Source organism: Hyla sarda, chromosome 3 (assembly GCF_029499605.1).
Source record: "Hyla sarda isolate aHylSar1 chromosome 3, aHylSar1.hap1, whole genome shotgun sequence".
NCBI classification, from domain to species: domain Eukaryota; kingdom Metazoa; phylum Chordata; class Amphibia; order Anura; family Hylidae; genus Hyla; species Hyla sarda.
In genome coordinates this window covers 121296274-121314978 of record NC_079191.1, presented here as the reverse complement: position 1 = coordinate 121314978, position 18705 = coordinate 121296274, and the positions used below count along the sequence as shown (strand labels likewise).

Here is an 18705-nt window from a genome sequence, read left to right as displayed (position 1 = left end):
GGCCCCTGGTATATTACTGCCACACACTGGGCCCTGGTATATTACTGCCACACGCTGTAACTCTGAATATAATACTACCACACACTGTGTCCCGACTATAATACTGCCACACACTGTATCCTCTGAATATAATAATGCCACACACTGAGCCCCTGGTATATTATTGCCACACACTGGGCCCCTGGTATATTATTGACACACACTGGGCCCTGGTATATTACTGACACATGCTGTAACCCTGAATATAATACTACCACACACTATGCCCCTGAATATAATACTGCCACACACTGTACCCTCTGAATATAATAATGCCACACACTGAGCCCCTGGTATATTACTGCCACTTACTGGGCCCCTGGTATGTTCCTGCCACAAAATGGGCCCCTGGTATATTACTGCCACACGCTGTAACTCTGAATATAATACTACCACACACTGTGTCCCGACTATAATACTGCCACACACTGTATCCTCTGAATATAATAATGCCACACACTGAGCCCCTGGTATATTATTGCCACACACTGGGCCCCTGGTATATTACTGACACACACTGGGCCCTGGTATATTACTGACACACGCTGTAACCCTGAATATTATACTACCACACACTATGCCCCTGAATATAATACTGCCACACACTGTACCCTCTGAATATAATAATGCCACACACTGAGCCCCTGGTATATTACTGCCACTTACTGGGCCCCTGGTATGTTCCTGCCACACACTGGGCCCCTGGTATATTACTGCCACATGCTGTAACCTTGAATATAATACTACCACACACTATGCACCTGAATGTAATACTGCCATACACTGTATCCTCTGAATATAATAATGCCACACACTGAGCCCCTGGTATATTACTGCCACACACTGGGCCTCTGGTATGTTACTGCCACACACTGGGCCCCTGGTATATTACTGCCACATGCTTTAACCCTGAATATAATACTACCACACAATGTGCCCCTGAATATGATACTGCCATACACTGAGCCCCTGGTATATTACTGCCACATACTATGCCCCTGGTATAATACTGCCACACACTAATCCCCTGGTATATTACTGCCACACACTGGGCCCCTGGTATAATACTACCACACACTGTGCTCCTGAATATAAAACTGCCACACACTGTGCCCCTGGTATATTACTGCCACACACTGTACCCCTGGTATATTACTGCCACACACTGTACCCTTGAAAATAATTTTGTCACACACTGTACCCCCTGAATATAATTTTGCCACACACTGGGCCACTGGTATACTACTGCCACATACTATGCCCCTGGTATAGTACATTTTCGACAAACATTGTACCCTGTACTGACTAATTGTACCTCTGTGCCCCAAATAATTGATGCCACTGTGGCCCCAGAATTAAATATGCACTGTGCCCCAGAGTTATTTATGCACTGTGCCCCCAGAATTAATTATGCCACTATGCACCCAGAATTAAGGCTGCCACTGTGCCCCCAGAATTAATGCCACTGTGCCCCCAGAACTAATTAGGCCACTGTGCCCACAGAATTAATGATGCAACAGTGCCCCCAGAATTAATTATGCCACTGTGCTGCACAAAATTAATGATGCCACTTTGCTCCCAGAATTAATGATGCCGCTGTGCCGCACAGAATTAATGATGCCACTGTGCCCTCATAATTAATTATGCCACTGTGCCCCAGAATTAATGATGCTACTTTGCCCCAGAATTAATGATGCCACAATGCTGCACAAAATTAATGATGCTGCTGTGCCCTAGAATTAATTAAGCCACTGTGCCCCAGAGTTATTTATGCCACTGTGCCCCCAGAATTAATTATGCCACAATCCCCCCAGAATTAAGGATGCCACTGTGCCCCCAGAATTAATGATGCCACTGTGCTGCACAAAATGAATGATGCCACTATGCCCCCAGAATTAGTGATGCCACTGTGCCCCTGAATTAATGATGCTGCTGTGCCACACAGAATTAATGATGCCACTATGTCCCAGAATTAATTATGCCAATGTGCCCCCAGAATTAAGGATGCAACTGTGTTCACAGAATTAATGATGCCTCTGTGCCCCCAGAATTAGTGATGCCACTGTGCCCCCAGAATTAATGATGCCACTGTGCCGCACAGAATTAATGATGCCACTGTGCCGCACAGAATTAATGATGCCACTGTGCCCCCAGAATTAATGATGCCACTGTGCCCCCAGAATTAATGATGCCACTGTGCCGCACAAAATGAATGATGCCGCTGTGGCCCCAGAATTAGTGATGCCACTGTGCCCCCAGAATTAATTATGCCCTGTGCCGCACAGAATTAATGATGCCCCTGTGCCCCCAGAATTAATGATGCCACTGTTCCCCCAGAATTAATGATGCCACTGTTCCCCCAGAATTAATGATGCCACTGTGCCACACAGAATTAATGATGCTACTGTGCCCCCAGAATCAATGATGCATCTGTGCCCCCAGAATCAATGATGCCTCTGTGCCCCCAGAATTAATGATGCCACTGTGCCCCCAGAATTAAGCATGCCACTTTGCCCCCAGAATTAATGATGCCACTGTGCCCCCAGAATTAAGCATGCCACTTTGCCCCCAGAATTAATGATGCCACTGTGCCCCCAGAATTAAGCATGCCACTTTGTCCTCAGAATTAATGATGCCACTGTGCCCCCAGAATTAAGCATGCCACTTTTCCCCCAGAATTAATGATGCCACTGTGCCCCCAGAATTAATGATGCCAGATGACTGGTGGCCACAGTCCAGATCTGGACAGCGGTCCGCCAGGTGAATACCCCTGGCATATACTGTTCAATGCTATGCCATAGCATAGATCAGTGTTATCAGTGCTCTGCTGCTCCAGCCTGCCATGGTGACTGGAGCTTCAGAGCAATGATCGGAGGGCAAGAAGGCAGTGGTCCCGATCAGCTCCGCTGAGCTGCTGGGACTGTTTTTTCTATTTTAGATGCTGCAATCAACTCTGATCTCAAAATCTAAGGGGTTAATGGCGCGCAACACCATGATTGGTGATTTCTGGTATTAGCCACTGGTCCCTGCATCGGGACCATCCGCTATGACACGCGGTCAGCTCCTGAGCCTGCGTCATAGAAGCGGAGCGGGATAAGGGCGTACAGGTACGCCCTTCGTTCTTAAGTTGTTTATGCTGCAGAGTTCAACGTTAACTATGTAAACTGAACACAGCTTCAAATGTACAGCATTAACTCCTTGAGGATGCAGGAATTTTTTATTTTTACACTTTTGCTGTTTCCTTCTCCCCTTCTAATAATCATAACACCACCAATTATATTTTGAAAATACACATCAATCATATCACCACAAAAACTAATCAAAACTGCAAAACAAAACAAAAATTGTTTTGTGGGGCAAAATTGAAAAACAAAACAAAAAAACAAAACGCCATTTTGTAACTTTTGGGGGCTTCCAATTCTACACAATGCATTTTTTGGTAAAATTAACACTTCATTAGCTTCATTCTGTAGGTCCATATGATTACAACGATACCCAATTTATATAGTTTTTATTTTATTTTTACTACGGTATTTTAAAACAATTATAACTTTCTGTACAAAAAATTGGAATGCTTGACATTGTCCTCTTCTGACCACTATAACTTTTATCATTTTCAGTATGCAGGTATGTATGAGGGCTCATTGTGTGCGCTGTGATCTGTAGTTTTGATAGGTGCCATTTCTGCTCTGATGGGAATTTTTGGTTGCTTTTTATAAAAATAATTTCTGGTATATGAATGGTCAAAAATATGCAATTCTGGCCTTTTTTTTTTTTACGTTTACTTTACATTTTTTGGGTGTTTAATTAACATTATAGTTTAGTAGTTCGGACACACCCCGTGATACCACATGTTTATTTTTGTTTACATTATTTTATTTGAAACAAGGAAAAAAGGGAGGTGATTCACACTTTTATTAGATTGCATGCACTGAACATTGCTATACCATTGCACAGCATTGACTTGTGTTATTAGGACTCCATTAGTGCAGTCTGCCATGACTTTCAGCTGATCGGGACCCAGCCATTTTTCCGTGGTGGTCCTGATCAGCCAGCTGAGTTAGGCCAGGTACACAGGGCATCAGACCCATTAAGGGTCCAATCGGCTCTTTTTTTTTCTTCAGAGTCGATTGGACTCTGAAAGGGTTGGATGCAAACGGCTACACTTGCATGGGGTCTGTCGGTGACCCGGTAATTTTACAGGATTTTAGAGGAGAGAAAAAAAATAGAGCTTGCACTATTTTTTTGTCTGGTAAACTCCCGTTCTTCTGGACGGATTGCCGAGGAAACTCCGAATAGTGGAGTCAGACGGCAATGTGAACTTAGCTGTTAGCAGCCAGGACTCGCCAGGTATGAAGCGCACTCAGCACCTGCGGGTGCAGGGCATACATCTAGACCCTGCATTCTTAAGGGTTTAAATATGCTCAGGATACTGTTCATGTGAATACACCATTAGGGTCTATTCACACATACAGTATTAATTAACTGAACAGAGTATCAAGTATGTATACTGTATGTGTGAATACACGCTAAGTAATTTTAGATTTTATTTGTAGTATCTTAGAAGTATATAGTGGGCATTCCTGTGTGTACATGTATCTATTTCTCCCCCACAGTAATCTCCTGGACTTTCGCAGAGGGAGTGAACATGTGGTTATATTAGCCGGTCAGATTGCATCATTCAGATGGTATGTACCCAGCTTGGATTCGGCCTTAAACATAAAGGACTGTTCTACTTCCAGCTGCGCCTGGATGATGTCACTGTGAGACTGGACAATGAAAAGTACACAGTGAGTTCAGGGAAATCAAGTGTAAAGGCAAACTATACCACACAAATTATAGGGATCATTGACATTTAAACATGCTAGACAGATGACGCTCATTCCTGCAGAGATATTGTCCATTGTGCAATTATCTCAAAAGACTCTATAATAAAAGATCGCCAAATCATAAAATCTCAGGATTAATATGTGCCAAATATTGAATGGACAATATAAGACCTAAATAGTAGGCCACAGTTCACATCTGCATTTGAGTTTATGTATGAAGCAAGGCAGACACATACACCCCAAGTAAAAGCAAGTGTAGAACTGCTTCCATATTGTTGTATGACTGTGCACCCAGGAAGCATGGGCTTTAATACAAAACACAGTCAACTTCTTTAACCCATTTCTGCACTTCGATCACATCACTGCAACCATGCACTTAAAGGGGTACTCCATCCCTAGACATCTTATCGACTATCCAAAGAATGGGGGTTAATGTGTCTAATCGTGTGGGTCCCACCTCTGGGAACCCCCATGATCTCTCCTGCAGCACGCCTGTCATCTTGTGCACGGAACGAGCTTCCCTCTGTGCCTGATGACTGGCGATGCAGGGGCCAGAGGATTGTGATGTCACGGCCCTGCCCCCTCGTGACATCACGGCCCTGCACCCTCGTGACATCACGGCCCCGCACCCTCGTGACTTTACACATACAATTGTATGGGAGAGAGTGTGGCGGACGCTCCCATAGACTTGCATTGAGGGGTTGGGACGTGACGTCACTAAGGGGCCTGCTGTGACGTCCCGATCCTCCGGCCCCTGCATCGCCAGTCATCAGGCACGGAGCAAAGTGGTAAATTTGATTTGAGTACCCCTTTAACATTTAAAGAGTGTGCTGGTCAGCAGGTGTACTTTTTTTTTATCAATAGATAGGGAGTAATTCTGCTATCAATGAGATTCTGGTGAGTAAAGTTTATAGTTGCTTTCACTATGTATTCCTTAAAGGGGTACTCCTGTGAAAAACTTTTTTTTTTAATCAACTGGTGCCAGAACGTTAAACAGATTTGTAAATTACTTCTATTAAAAAATCTTAATCCTTTCAGTACTTTTTAGGGGCTATATACTACAGAGGAAATGTTTTTCTTTTTGGATTTCTCTTATGTCACGACCACAGTGCTCTCTGCTGACCTCTGCTCTCCATTTTAGGAACTGTCTAGAGCAGCACATGTTTGCTATGGGGATTTTCTCCTGCTCTGGACAGTTCCTAAAATGGACAGCAGAGGTCAGCAGAGAGCACCGTGGTCGTGACATAAGAGAAATCCAAAAAGAAAAACATTTCCTCTGTAGTATACAGCCCCTAAAAGGTACTGGAAGGATTAATATTTTTCAATAGAAGTAATTTACAAATCTGTTTAACTTTCTGGCACCAGTTGATCTAAAAAAAAAAGTTTTCCACTGGAGTACCCCTTTAACCCCTTAACCCCTTAAGGACACATGACGTACTGGAACGTCATGTGTCCACTCCCCATCTATAACTAGTCCAAAATAGTCCAAAATAGTGCATTTTTGGACACTTTTTATATCATGAAAAAATGAATAAAAAGCGATCAATAAGTCCTATTAATGCAAAAATGGTACCGTTAAAAACGTCAGATCACGGCGCAAAAAATGAGCCCTCATAACGCCCCATACACGGAAAAATAAAAAAGTTATAGGGGTCAGAATATGACAATTTTAAACGTATACATTTTCCTGCATGAAGTTATGATTTTTTCCAGAAGTACGACAAAATCAAACCTATATAAGTAGGGTATCATTTTAATCGTATGGACCTACAGAATAAAGATAAGGTGTAATTTTTACCGAAAAATGTACTACGTAGAAACGGAAGCCCCCAAAAGTTACAAAATGGGGTTTTTTTTTTTTCAATTTTGTCTCACAATGATTTTTTTTTCCGTTTCACCGTAGATTTTTGGGCACAATGACTGACGTCATTACAAAGTAGAATTGGTGGCGCAAAAAATAAGCCATAATGTGGATTTTTAGGTGCAAAATTGAAAGATTTATGATTTTTTTAAAGGCAAGGAGCAAAAAACGAAAATGTAAAAACGGAAAACCCCCCGATCCTTAAGGGGTTAAAGACTCATTTGGACCTTAAGGACTAAGACAATTTTATTTTTACGTTTTCGTTTTTTCCTCCTCCCCTTCAAAAAATCATAACTCTTTTATATTTTCATCCACAGACTAGTATGAGGGCTTGTTTTTTGCGCAACCTGTTGTCCGTTGTAATGCCATCACTCACTTTACCATAAAAAGTATGGCGCAACCAAAAAAATACTATTTGTGTGGGGAAATTAAAAAGAAAACCGCAATTTTGCAAATTTTGGAAGGTTTTGTTTTCACGCCGTACAATTTACAGTAAAAATGACATGTGTTTTTTATTCTCTGGGTCAATACGATTAAAATGATACCCATGTTTATACACTTTTCTCTTACTGTTGCGCTTAAAAAAAATCGCAAACTTTTTAACCAAATTAGTACGTTTAAAATCCCCCTATTTTGAAGACCTATAACTTTTTCATTTTTCCGTATAAGCGGCGGTATGAGGGCTCATTTTTTGCGCCATAATGTGTACTTTTTATTAATACCATATTTGCTTATACAAAACATTTATTAAATTTTTTATTCATTTTTTTTGGAATAAAATGATATACCTTTTTTTTTTTTTTTACCTTCACACCGTTCACCATACGGGATCATTTACATTTTATTTAAATAGTTCGGATATTTACGCACGCGGCGATACCAAATATGTATATAAAATCATTTTTTTTTTACACTTTTTGGGGGTAAAATAGGGAAAATTGGACCATTTACGTTTTTATTGGGGGAGGGGGTTTTTCACATTTTTTTTACTTTATTTTTTTACTTTTTTTACTTTTATTTTTACACTCTCATAGTCCCCATAGGGGACTATTTATAGCAACCATTCGATTGCTAATGCTGTTCAGTGCTATGTATAGGGCACAGCACTGATCAGCATTATCGGTCATCTTCTGCTCTGGTCTGTGGGAAGGCAGCGCTACGGGCGATCCGATCATCCTGTTAAGTGACCGCGATGCTGCAGATGCCGTGATCTGTGTTGATCACGGCATCTGAGGGGTTAATGGAGGACATCCGCAGGATCGCGGGTGTCCGCCATTACCGGTGGGTCCCTGGCTGCGATCCACAGCCGGGACCTGTCGCACATGATGCCGGCATCGCTCCGATACCCGCGGTTATGCTCAGGACGTAAATGTGCGTCCTGGTGCGTTAAGTACCACATCACCAGGACGTACATTTACGTCCTGCGTCGTTAAGGGGTTAAAGGGAGACTTACAGCTGGTTCACCCGCACTAAACCCAATACACCGGGTTATAGTGTGGGTGAACCAAATTACAATCATCTATCACTGACTCGGAATGGTGCCGCCATTCTGGAGTTATACAATGTATTAGCCTTCATCACTAATTGGTTATTAACCTGCTTTTTACAATGGAAGCGGGACCCGGCATACCCAGCATCCCTGCCTGCCCACCTCACAAATATTCATGAGACCCCTTCACCCAGGTGAGCATGAGGTGGGCGGGCATATGGGAGCAGAGGGCACAAAGACAGGAGAGCTGGGTATGCCGGCTCCCGCCTCCATTGCGCAAAGTCAGAAATTAACATGTTAGCAATGGCAGCTAATGCAGTGTGTATATCTGAGGACTAGCATTTGCCCGCGGCTTCGCTCGCGTTAAATTTGGGGTAACATAGATCTACTTTTTACGATCCTATAGTAATGAGGACGCTCTGGGTAAAGTCTACGGGCATCCAAACAACCCGAATTTTTTCAACTTTGATCACCGTGTCTAAAGAGTTAATGATGGACATCTGCCGGAATGGTGATGTCCGCCATTAGCCACGGGTCCTGGCTGCTGATAGCTGCCTGAACAGTGCGGGTGTGATGCGAGCTCAGCTCCTGAGCTCCCTTCATAACCCTCCCGTGTGGCAGTGCCTGGTATACCCGGCGTTCTGTGGCAAGGGGTTACACCCCTTCAGGGATTGAATTTTAGAAAAAAGATGACGAGAGAGAGAGAAAGAGAGAAAGAGAAAGAGAAAGAGAAAGAGAGAGAGAGAGAGAGAGAGAGAGAGAAATATCGGCTTTATTGTAGACTATAATCCTATGTATTGGCTTTAGTGTAGACTATAATCCTATGTATTGGCTTTAGTGTAGACTATAATCCTATGTATTGGCTTTAGTGTAGACTATAATCCTATGTATTGGCTTTAGTGTGGTGAAATAGCTATGTTTCCCTTTTACATTTGTACCAGTTTAAGCTTTAGCTATAAAATCCTATGAATAGATATAAGGATTAAAGATTGGCATTTATTGATTAGTGTTTCCCAAGCAGTGTGCCTCCAGCTGAGGCAAAACTACAACTCCCAGCATGCCCAGACAGCCAATGGCTGACTGGGATTTGTAGTTTTTCAACACCTGGATGCACACTTGTTGGGAAACAGACATTTAGCTGCTAACAAACTCAATGCTGTGTTTTCTTCCACTCACTGCTGCTCCCTGCTGGTTCATTGTTCTGTTGTTCATTTAATTTTGGACATATCACAAAAAATTGATTTTTGTCATTGTTTCAAACATGTAGAAAAAGTGCAAGTAAAAATTGTCTGGAAAGCATATCTGGATAAGCATTTGTTTTTTGATGGACAAGTTGTACTTTGGGGTACACATGTTAACTAATATTTATGTAGTTATAAAAAAAAAAGCAGAAAACAAATCTATAGGGAAAATCAGAACAAACATTTTGTCTAGGTTATGATGATACATAAGAATGCCTATATATTTACAGTAGCAAATGTATTGGAAACATGATTATGTGCAGCTTATAGTACTAATATTTAGGTACAGGGGTATGGAAATTTATTAAAAAACTACTTGTCCACGGGACTAAAACGGAGCAAAATCTACTTGTCCCTCATGACGATCCACTTGTCCTGGGCAACTTTTGTTTTTCCTCCTCGTCCCATTATAGCCATAACTAACTACTATAATGATAACTTTTAATGTTTCCATAACAGATGCTCCGAAACAAAAACAAATAATAAAATAATATTGGTGAAGTGAAATTGAAATAGTAAAAGATAATTTAGAAAATTTGGTGGTTTTCTTTTCTGCGCCATTTACCTTGTGGTTGAGCTAACATGTTATTTTGATACTTTAGGCCGGACTGATTACAGTAATACCAGATTTGTATAGTTTCCGTTATGTTTTACTAATAAATAAAAAAATTCTGCATACGAGGCTGTACGAGGGCTCATTTTTTGCGCCATAATCTGTTTTATGTATTGGTACCATTTTGGTATTGAGCTGACTTTTTAATCACTTTTTTTCTGGGATATTATAACAATTGCAATTTCCTTAGGGGACTTTTAGGAGAAATCATTAGATTCCTCAAGCAGATCAATATAGTTCTATTGAACTCCATTGATCTGTTTGCTCTGCGATCTGTTGATAGAGCCTAGTCCAGCCAGGCTCTATCAATGACAGAGCCACTAGCCCACCAGGGAGCATTCACATGTCCCTTTAGACGCCGCTGTCAGCTTTGACAGCGGTGATCTAAAGGGTTAATAGCCAGCCTCGGCGATCGCCGTATGCTGGCTATTAGCAGCGGCCCCCAGCTACTGAAAACAGCCGGGGGCTGCAGAGTACGGAGGGGACAGGAGTCAGGAGCCTGCTCCATACACCCTTCTGATCGCCGCGGTGCTTGTTGGGGGCTTTCAAGTCCAACCCTGCTTGCCCGAAGCAGGTCTAAGGGCCTGAAAAATTCACCTGCCCTGAACTGCATGTCCCGGGCGTCGGGCGATAGGAATTCCACATCCCTGAGGTATCTGAAAATCAGCATTGTCTTCTCATGTTGTAAAGCCACATCTCCTTGTTATCACAGCCTTCCCCACAATGAGCTTGGCACCCTGTAAATGGCCATTGATCCAGGGGCATGTGACCAGACTACTGTGTGGTACCTATTAACCCCAACAGCTTTAAAGGGGTATTGAAGATTTTTTTTTTATTTGACTATGCTACAGGGCTGCAAAGTTAGTGTAGTTCATAATATAGTGTCTGTACCTGTGTGTGACGGTTTTCTCACAATTCTTCTGTGATTATCGCCCCAATATTTATTTTTAACAGCATATAAAATGACTCATGTCTCGGGATTACCCAGGTTGCAGTGCATCGAGACCTGACATCACTAGTCAGGTGATCAGAGGGAGTACTGATTAGAAAACACTGTGCTGTGTTTCAATGGGTGGGGTGGCTGATGTGTGGGAGGAAGGAAAGTGATCTCAAACTTTTAAGCATGAAACAGTTGGATGAGTAGTTTAGAGAACAAAATCCAACAGGAAATACCCAGTTCTGGCAGGTAAGCACTAAAATCACCTTATGGTGGATAACCCCTTTAAGAAAATACTTTCAGCACATTGTTTACTCTTTTCACAGTTATACCATTAATAATTATTATTAATTATTATTATATTAATAATAATAAAATTTACTTTTGTACATAATAAACAGTTTTTTTTTCTTCAATGTATCTTTTATTTCAGCTGTATCTTTTATTTGAATGGATCGTGGGCCCCCTGAGCAGGCAAAGATGCTTCAGGATTCCTCCGAACTCCACTGTTACGTTGGGAGCATGTCAAGATTACGGTGTCCATTTTAGGACATCGCCAGTTGTCAGCCGTAATTCCGTCCTCCATCAAGTGAAACGGCGTCCTGCCTCCTCCCTCGGGCCAATCTCCGTCAGGCGTCAGCCGCAACTCCCTCCTTTGTCATCCTAAAGTCTCTCATCCGAAACTCTGTCATCCCTCAGACGAAAAACTGCTGTGTAGCAGAGCCGAGTCAGTGTCAGCTCTCTGCTATAGGGGTTCTGCAGTACATGTTATTCAGTGTCTGCTCTGCTATACAGACTCTGTAGCACATGTAGTGTCTGTAGTACACGTGCGAGTTTCACAGTTTCGACTCTGCAATACAATACTGTGCAGCGTCGGCTCTGCTATGCAGCAGGAAGTTGCGTCTGAGGGAGAAACATCTTAGGCATGATGGCCTTTTGGACGACGGAGATTCGGATGAGGGAGGATAGAGTTGTAGCTGAAGGAGGACGGCGATTGGTGTGAGGGAGGAGGCGGTACGCCGTTTCACATAACGGAAGACGGAGTTGCTGCTGTCGACTGACGACGATTGGTCCAAGGGAGGAGGCGAGACGCCGTTTCACCTGACGGAGGACGATGTCCTAAAATGGACACCGTACAAGATGTATCCAAATATATGGGTACAGTGACCCCCCGACGATGGCCCCGACATACGATAATTTAAACATAAGATGACCTCTCAGAGGCCATCGCATGTTGAAGGCAGCATCAACATACGATGCTTTTGTATATCAGGGCCATCGCATAAACGGCTATCCGGCAGCGCAGACTGCTTCAGCTGCTGCTGGATTGCCATTTAAGGTGCCCCGTGTGGTCCGGTGACGATCACTTACATGTCCCCGGTGCTCCGGACCATCCTCTTCAGGATCCCCTTCATCGCCGTCGCTCTCCATCGTTGTCATCACGTCGCCACAGATGCCGTCCCGTCATCCAATGGGAGTGGCGTGCGTAGCGATGTGATGATGGCGATAAGGAACGACGATCCCGGGCAGCGGAGATTGTCTGGAGCGGCGGGGACACCCCGGGGACGTGGTGACAGCGATGGAGGGCGACATCCAGGGCAGTGGTAACGGTCCGGAGCGGCGGGGACAGGTGAGTATACCTTCCTATATTTAACATTGCACGGATCCCTCAACATACCATGGGTTCAACAAACGATGGTTCATTTGGAACGAATTACCATGATATGTTGAGGGACCACTGTATATATTTACAGGGTATACATTTGGATTTGCCAACTGCATGAAACTGATTTTTTTTAAAACAATTTTTTTTACAGTTATACATTTGAAACACAAGATGGTGTGAACCTAGACATAATTACTCACAATTCTAAGACATAGCTTAGTCAATATGCAGGACCTTTGAACTTGCCTCCACCCTTTGTACTGTCTGGAACAGTCAGGCACTTAGCCAACACAGAGATTGTGCTTGTCTTATTTTGCATTTATAAAAGGCACTTCAATGGAAATATGATACCCTATACATAAAAGGGTTTTAGCTAGAAGACCACCGTTATATGAAGAGCAACAACCTCCCACATTAATAAGCTCATCCAGAGAAATCAAAATTGATTGATTTGATCCAATTGTACAACTGCTTCCATAGTGTTCTATTATACCAGGGGTCTCAAACTGGTGACCCTCCAGATGTTGCAAAACTTCAACTCTTCCCGGATAGCCAATGGCTGTCCAGTCATGCTGGGAGTTAAAGTTTTGCAACATCTGGAGGGCCACCAGTTTGAGACCCCTGTATTATGCCAAACAGTCAACTGATATGAGTGAACATTTTCAATACAACCCCTTTAACCCATTCCTGCACTTCGATGTACTATCACACAACAGAAACTATGCACTTAAAGGGGTTGTCCGAGGAAAAAAATAATAATTTCAAATCAAATAGTGGCAGAGAGTTATACAGATTTGTAAATTACTTCTATTGAAAATCGTATTACTTCCAGTACTTATCAGCTGCTGTATGCTCCAGAGGAAGTTGTGTAATTCTTTCTAGTCTGACCACAGTGGTCTCTGATGCCACCTCTGTCCATGTCAGAAACTTCCTGAAGCAGGAGAGGTTTGCTATGGGGATTTTCTCCTGCTCTGGACAGTTCCTGAAATGGACAGAGGTGTCAGCAGAGAGCACTGTGGTCAGACTGGAAAGAACTACTCAACTTCCTCTGGAGCTTACAGCAGCTGATAAGTACTGGAAGGCTTAAAGGGCTTTTATCATGAAGATGAATGGGTCTAAACTTATGAATTAAGTGAAATGAAACATATTTACAAACACAAGAAATTATCAGAAATTAACAGTTTTTGAAAGGCAGTCCTACCAATATAGGCTGGGGGCTCTCTTGTGTTTTGCTTGTTGCCATGGGATACGTTTATAGTTTCCTCTTCTGGTCAGGCACACTCAGTTCCCACACAGTGGATATACAGCCACATAGACTGCAGCATATACAGCTGATACACTGACCTATCAGAACCTTCTAGAAGTTTATCATTCACTGCAATAAATATGTATGAGGGAGTCTGGCTGAATATTCACTGGCCAGGATGAGGTAAATGACACCTGGCTCTTGTGCTTATTTGCACTGTAGGCTGTAGCCGATTCACAATTCTTTGGGGTTTTATCATGAATAGAGCCACAAACATTGTTTTTAACAAGAATCCCAGGGAAAGGGAGGAGGGTGCATACTCACAAGGGCTCTCTAGGAGTTTGCTTTTGCGCTGTGCATAATTCTTTACGGCTATCATAAAGCGACAAAGAAAATATTTAACAAGCATCTAAGAACTGGGGCAGGGGAGGCATATACTCAATGTTTCAGTGTTTTTGCGGATGCAGGAATCAGGATTTCAGCAAAATCTGCTGCGGAAATTCTGCCATCTGAACAGAGCAGCAGAATCCCATTGAAATCAATAGGACTGATTCCTGGCTGTCTGGGCATGCTGGGAGTTGAAGTTTTTCAACATCTGGAGGGACGCCAGTTTGAGACTCCTCTTTTAGAGTGTCTTTCCACATAAGATAACACTAGCACTCACATCTCATGTGAGAGCCTCCCTCACTCCTCAGAGTTAACAATTTGGCGCTTTGTGCACTGAGGCTAAGGGACACACCCCCGGCTCACAGAGCAGGCTGGCTGACAACCCAGAAGAGCCTTGCTTGTACCGTTCCCACTTCCTGTATTTTGTCTCAGCACAGAGATACACATGCAATAGCTGCAGGGACAAGAAGGTGTTCTGGAAAGTGGGAGGACCCCTAGTGTCTACAAATGCCTGCCGTTTAAGTAATAAAATGAACTTGGGTCAATAATGGCAACTGAGAATGTAGATTTAGTGGCTGTAACTGAGACATGGTTTAATGAAATAATGACTGGGACATATCCATACCAGGGTACTCTTTATACAGAAGAGACAGAGAAGGCAAGAAAGGAGGAGGAGTGGCCCTATATGTGAAAGATAGCATAAAATCTAACCTAATACAAGTTAGTGAGGCAAACAAAGAGTCAGTTTGGGTTACGTTGCAGTTTGGTAATCATGCAGTAAATCGTGTAGGTGTGATATATAGACCACTTGGCCAAGTTAAAGAATTAGATGATCTACTAGTTGAAGAAATAGCTAAAATGACAATGAAAGGAGAAGTTATCATTATGGGAGACTTCAATCTTTCGGATCTAAACTGGAAAACCAAAATAGCTAGTTCTGCCAGGAGTACAGATATTCTAAATTCCCTACTGGGATTATCTCTACAACGAGAGGTTGAGGAGCCAACCCGGAGGGAGGCCATTTTGGATTTGGTATTCACAAATGGGGATTTGGTATATGATGTCATTGTAGGCAAAAGCTTGGGATCTAGTGATCACCAGTCAGTGTGGTTTAATATAAGAACAGTAAAGGAGTCACACCACACAAAAACAAAAGTTTTAGATTTTAGAAAAACAGACTTTTCAAAAATGAGATTAGTCATAAATGAGTCTCTATCAGACTGGAGCGGATTGCATGGAGTCCAGGAGAAATGGGACTACTTAAAATACGCATTATTGAAGCCAACAGCAAATTGCATTAGACTTGTCAGTAAAAGCAGAAAAAGGAAGAGACCACTGTGGTACTCAGCAATAGGGGCCAAAATCATAAACTAAAAACTAGCATTTAGTAATTAAAAAACAACCCAGAGCAATGAAGATAAGGAAATCTACAAGACTAGGTAGAAAGAGGCCAAGCAAGTTATAAGAACTTCTAAAGCACAGGCAGAAGAAAAACTAGCTCAGTCTGTGAAAAAAAGGGGATAAGACATTCTTCAGATAAATAAATGAAAAAAGGAAATCAAAACAAGGAATAACTAAATTAAAAGCCTAGGAAGGAAGATATGTAGAAGAGAATAAAGGGCTAGCTGACTGCCTTAATGAATACTTCTGTTCAGTTTTTACAGAAGAAAAAGAAGGAAAAGGACCTGAATTAGGGAGGAAGACTAATGAATCATTTGATGCATGTGTCTTTACAGAGGAAGAGGTTCTACATTTGCTGTCTAAAGTAAAGACAAACAAGTCATAGGGGCCTGATGGGATACACCCAAAATTATTAAAAGAGCTTAGTGGTGAGCTAGCAAAACCATTAACAGATTTATTTAACCAATCACTGGTAACAGGAGTCATCCCGGTAGACTGGAAATTAGCAAATGTTGTGCCCATTCACAAGAAAGGTATTAGGGAGAAATCAAGCAACTATAGGCCAGTAAGTCTGACATCAATAATGGGGAAATTAATGGAAACCCTACTAAAGGATAGGATTGTGGAACATCTAAAATCCCATGGATTGCAGGATGAAAAACAACATGGGTTTACTTCAGGGAGATCATGTGAAACAAATCTTATACATTTTTTTGACTGGGTGACTAAAATCCTGCAGGCTCAGGGAGCATCAGTGTCAGCGCGAACTATCTGTCGACATTTAAATGAAATGAAACGGTATGGCAGGAGACTGAGATCTGAGATCTTGGGTCTTCCAGCAGAACAATGACCCCACACATACATCAAAAAGCACCCAGAAATGGATGGCAACAAAGCACTGGAGAGTTGTGAAGTGGCCAGCAATGAGTCCAGATCTAAATCCCATTGAACACCTGTGGAGAGATCTTAAAATTGCTGTTGGGAAAAGGCGACCTTCAAATAAGAGAGAGAGCCATTTGCAAATGAAGACTGGTCCAACATTCCGGCCGAGAGGTGTAAGAAGTAGGGATCGACCGATATCGATTTTTTAGGGCCGATACCGATAATCTGTGGAGGTTAAGGCCGATAGCCGATAATTTATACTGATATTCCGGTATAAGTTATTGGCTATTCATACCCCCCCCTCCCGGCAACGCTGCTGCAGATCATTGATTTAAAGCGGGCGCTTTAAATCAATGAACTGCAGCGGCTTTTGCGGTGCCAGAGACTGCCGCCACCACCCACTTCTCTCCCCCTGCCTGTTCTGGGGTCCTCCTGAGTCCTACCACCGCTGCTGCCCCCCCCCCTACTTATCCTCTGCCCAGAGGCCGCCGCCTGCTTCTCCCCCCTGCCGTTCCTTAGTCCAACCACCGCCGCTGCCCCATTGCCTCCCCCATTCCCGGTTTTATAATGATCTATTCCTGGGGCCCGGGGTCCGCGCTACTTCTGGCTCCGGCGGCGTCCTGAGCTGTCACTGTGCGCACTGACGGTGACGTCGCATTGAGGACGTCACTCGTCATTGCGCAGCGCACAGCGTTACACAGTACGCCACAGGAGCCAGAAGTAGCGTGGACCCCGGGCCCGGTAATTATAAAACCGGGGATGGGGGAGGCAATGGGGCAGCGGCGGTCTCTGGCCGGGGAGGTGCGGTGGGGGGTGCGGTTAGGGGTGCGAAATACTTCATTTTCTTGAAAAATGTCAGGGGTGCCAACATTTATGGCCATGACTGTATAGCTTGGAAGAAAGAAGAGACAGAGGGGATATGATAGAGACTTTTATATACATAAAGGAAATCAACACGGTAAAGGAGGAGAGCATATTTAAAAGAAGAAAAACTACCAAAAGAGGACATAGTTTTATATAAGGGGCAAAGGTTTAAAAGTAATATCAGGAAGTATTACTTTACTGAGAGAGTAGTGGATGCATGGAATAGCCATCCTGCAGAAGTGGTCGCTGCAAATACAGTTAAAGAGTTTAAGCATGCATGGGATAATCATAAGGCTATCCTTCATATAAGATAGGGCCAAGGACTATTGATAGGATTCAGATTATTGGGCAGACTAGATGGGCCAAATGGTTCTTATCTGCCGACACATTCTGTGTTTCTATATAGCAGTATAAAGCATATTTACCTAAAGATATACACAAATTTTCACCAATATATATTATCGATCTATCTATATATCTACATATATGTTATTAACTATTTAATATAAAACATTTTTGCAAATAACAGTGACCATTGGATGCATCTAACTCAAAGACAAATTCTGTTCCAAACTTTACAAGGGTATCATTCAATAAAAAGAAAAAAGAATTACTGACTGCAAAGATCTTACCACAGTTAAATGTAAGGCTGCGTTCACACGGCCGTCTAGACCCGTTCGGTTCTTCTCCCGTCAAAATTAAAAGCGGACTTTAAAAAAAGAAAACCGACAATAACGTATGCAAAAGGATGTTATCCAATTGTATCCGTTTTTGTTCAGTTAATTAATAAAAAAAATATGTTTTTGTTCTGAGCATGCTCAAAAGTAAAAACGGATCAAAAAACAGATTGAAAAAAACGGATGCAAACAGATGACATTAAAGGCTCATCCATTTTCCATAGACTTCAATGTTAAATTTACTGTATCAGTTTTTTCTTCAATTTTTTGGACGGAAGAAAAAATACTGCATGTGCTGTTTTTTCTGCCGTCAAAAAAAGCGGAAATTAGTGCAGACGGGTGCAAACATGTTCACATAATGGTGTGGGGTTGGCCAGGGGGGCAAGCATATGCATAATAAAAAGAAAAAAAAAAACACACCTGAAACTAAAAATGCGCAAACTAAATAAAACTACATCTGGAACTTTACAATATATGCCAGGAAAAAGGATTTGTGAAGATAGCCTTAAATGGTAATGATAGTAATACTGCATGACAAGTCCCCTTAACCCCTTAAGGACCCAGCCCAAATAT

At 42.5% G+C, this 18705-nt stretch overlaps 1 protein-coding gene across 6 annotated transcripts in view; it reads right to left on the bottom strand.

Moving 5' to 3' along the window:
* The window catches only part of LOC130361666 (dysbindin domain-containing protein 2-like), a 71462-nt gene that overhangs the window by 47238 nt on the left and 5519 nt on the right, over positions 1–18705 (bottom strand). For 5 of the 6 annotated variants that reach the window (XM_056564928.1, XM_056564932.1, XM_056564926.1 and 2 more), the window contains exon 2: positions 18088–18164. The exons of the other annotated variant lie outside the window; for it this stretch is intronic. The gene's annotated coding sequence lies outside the window, so the exon portion shown is untranslated. The remainder of the gene's footprint in view (positions 1–18087; positions 18165–18705) is intronic. 6 annotated transcript variants of the gene reach the window in all.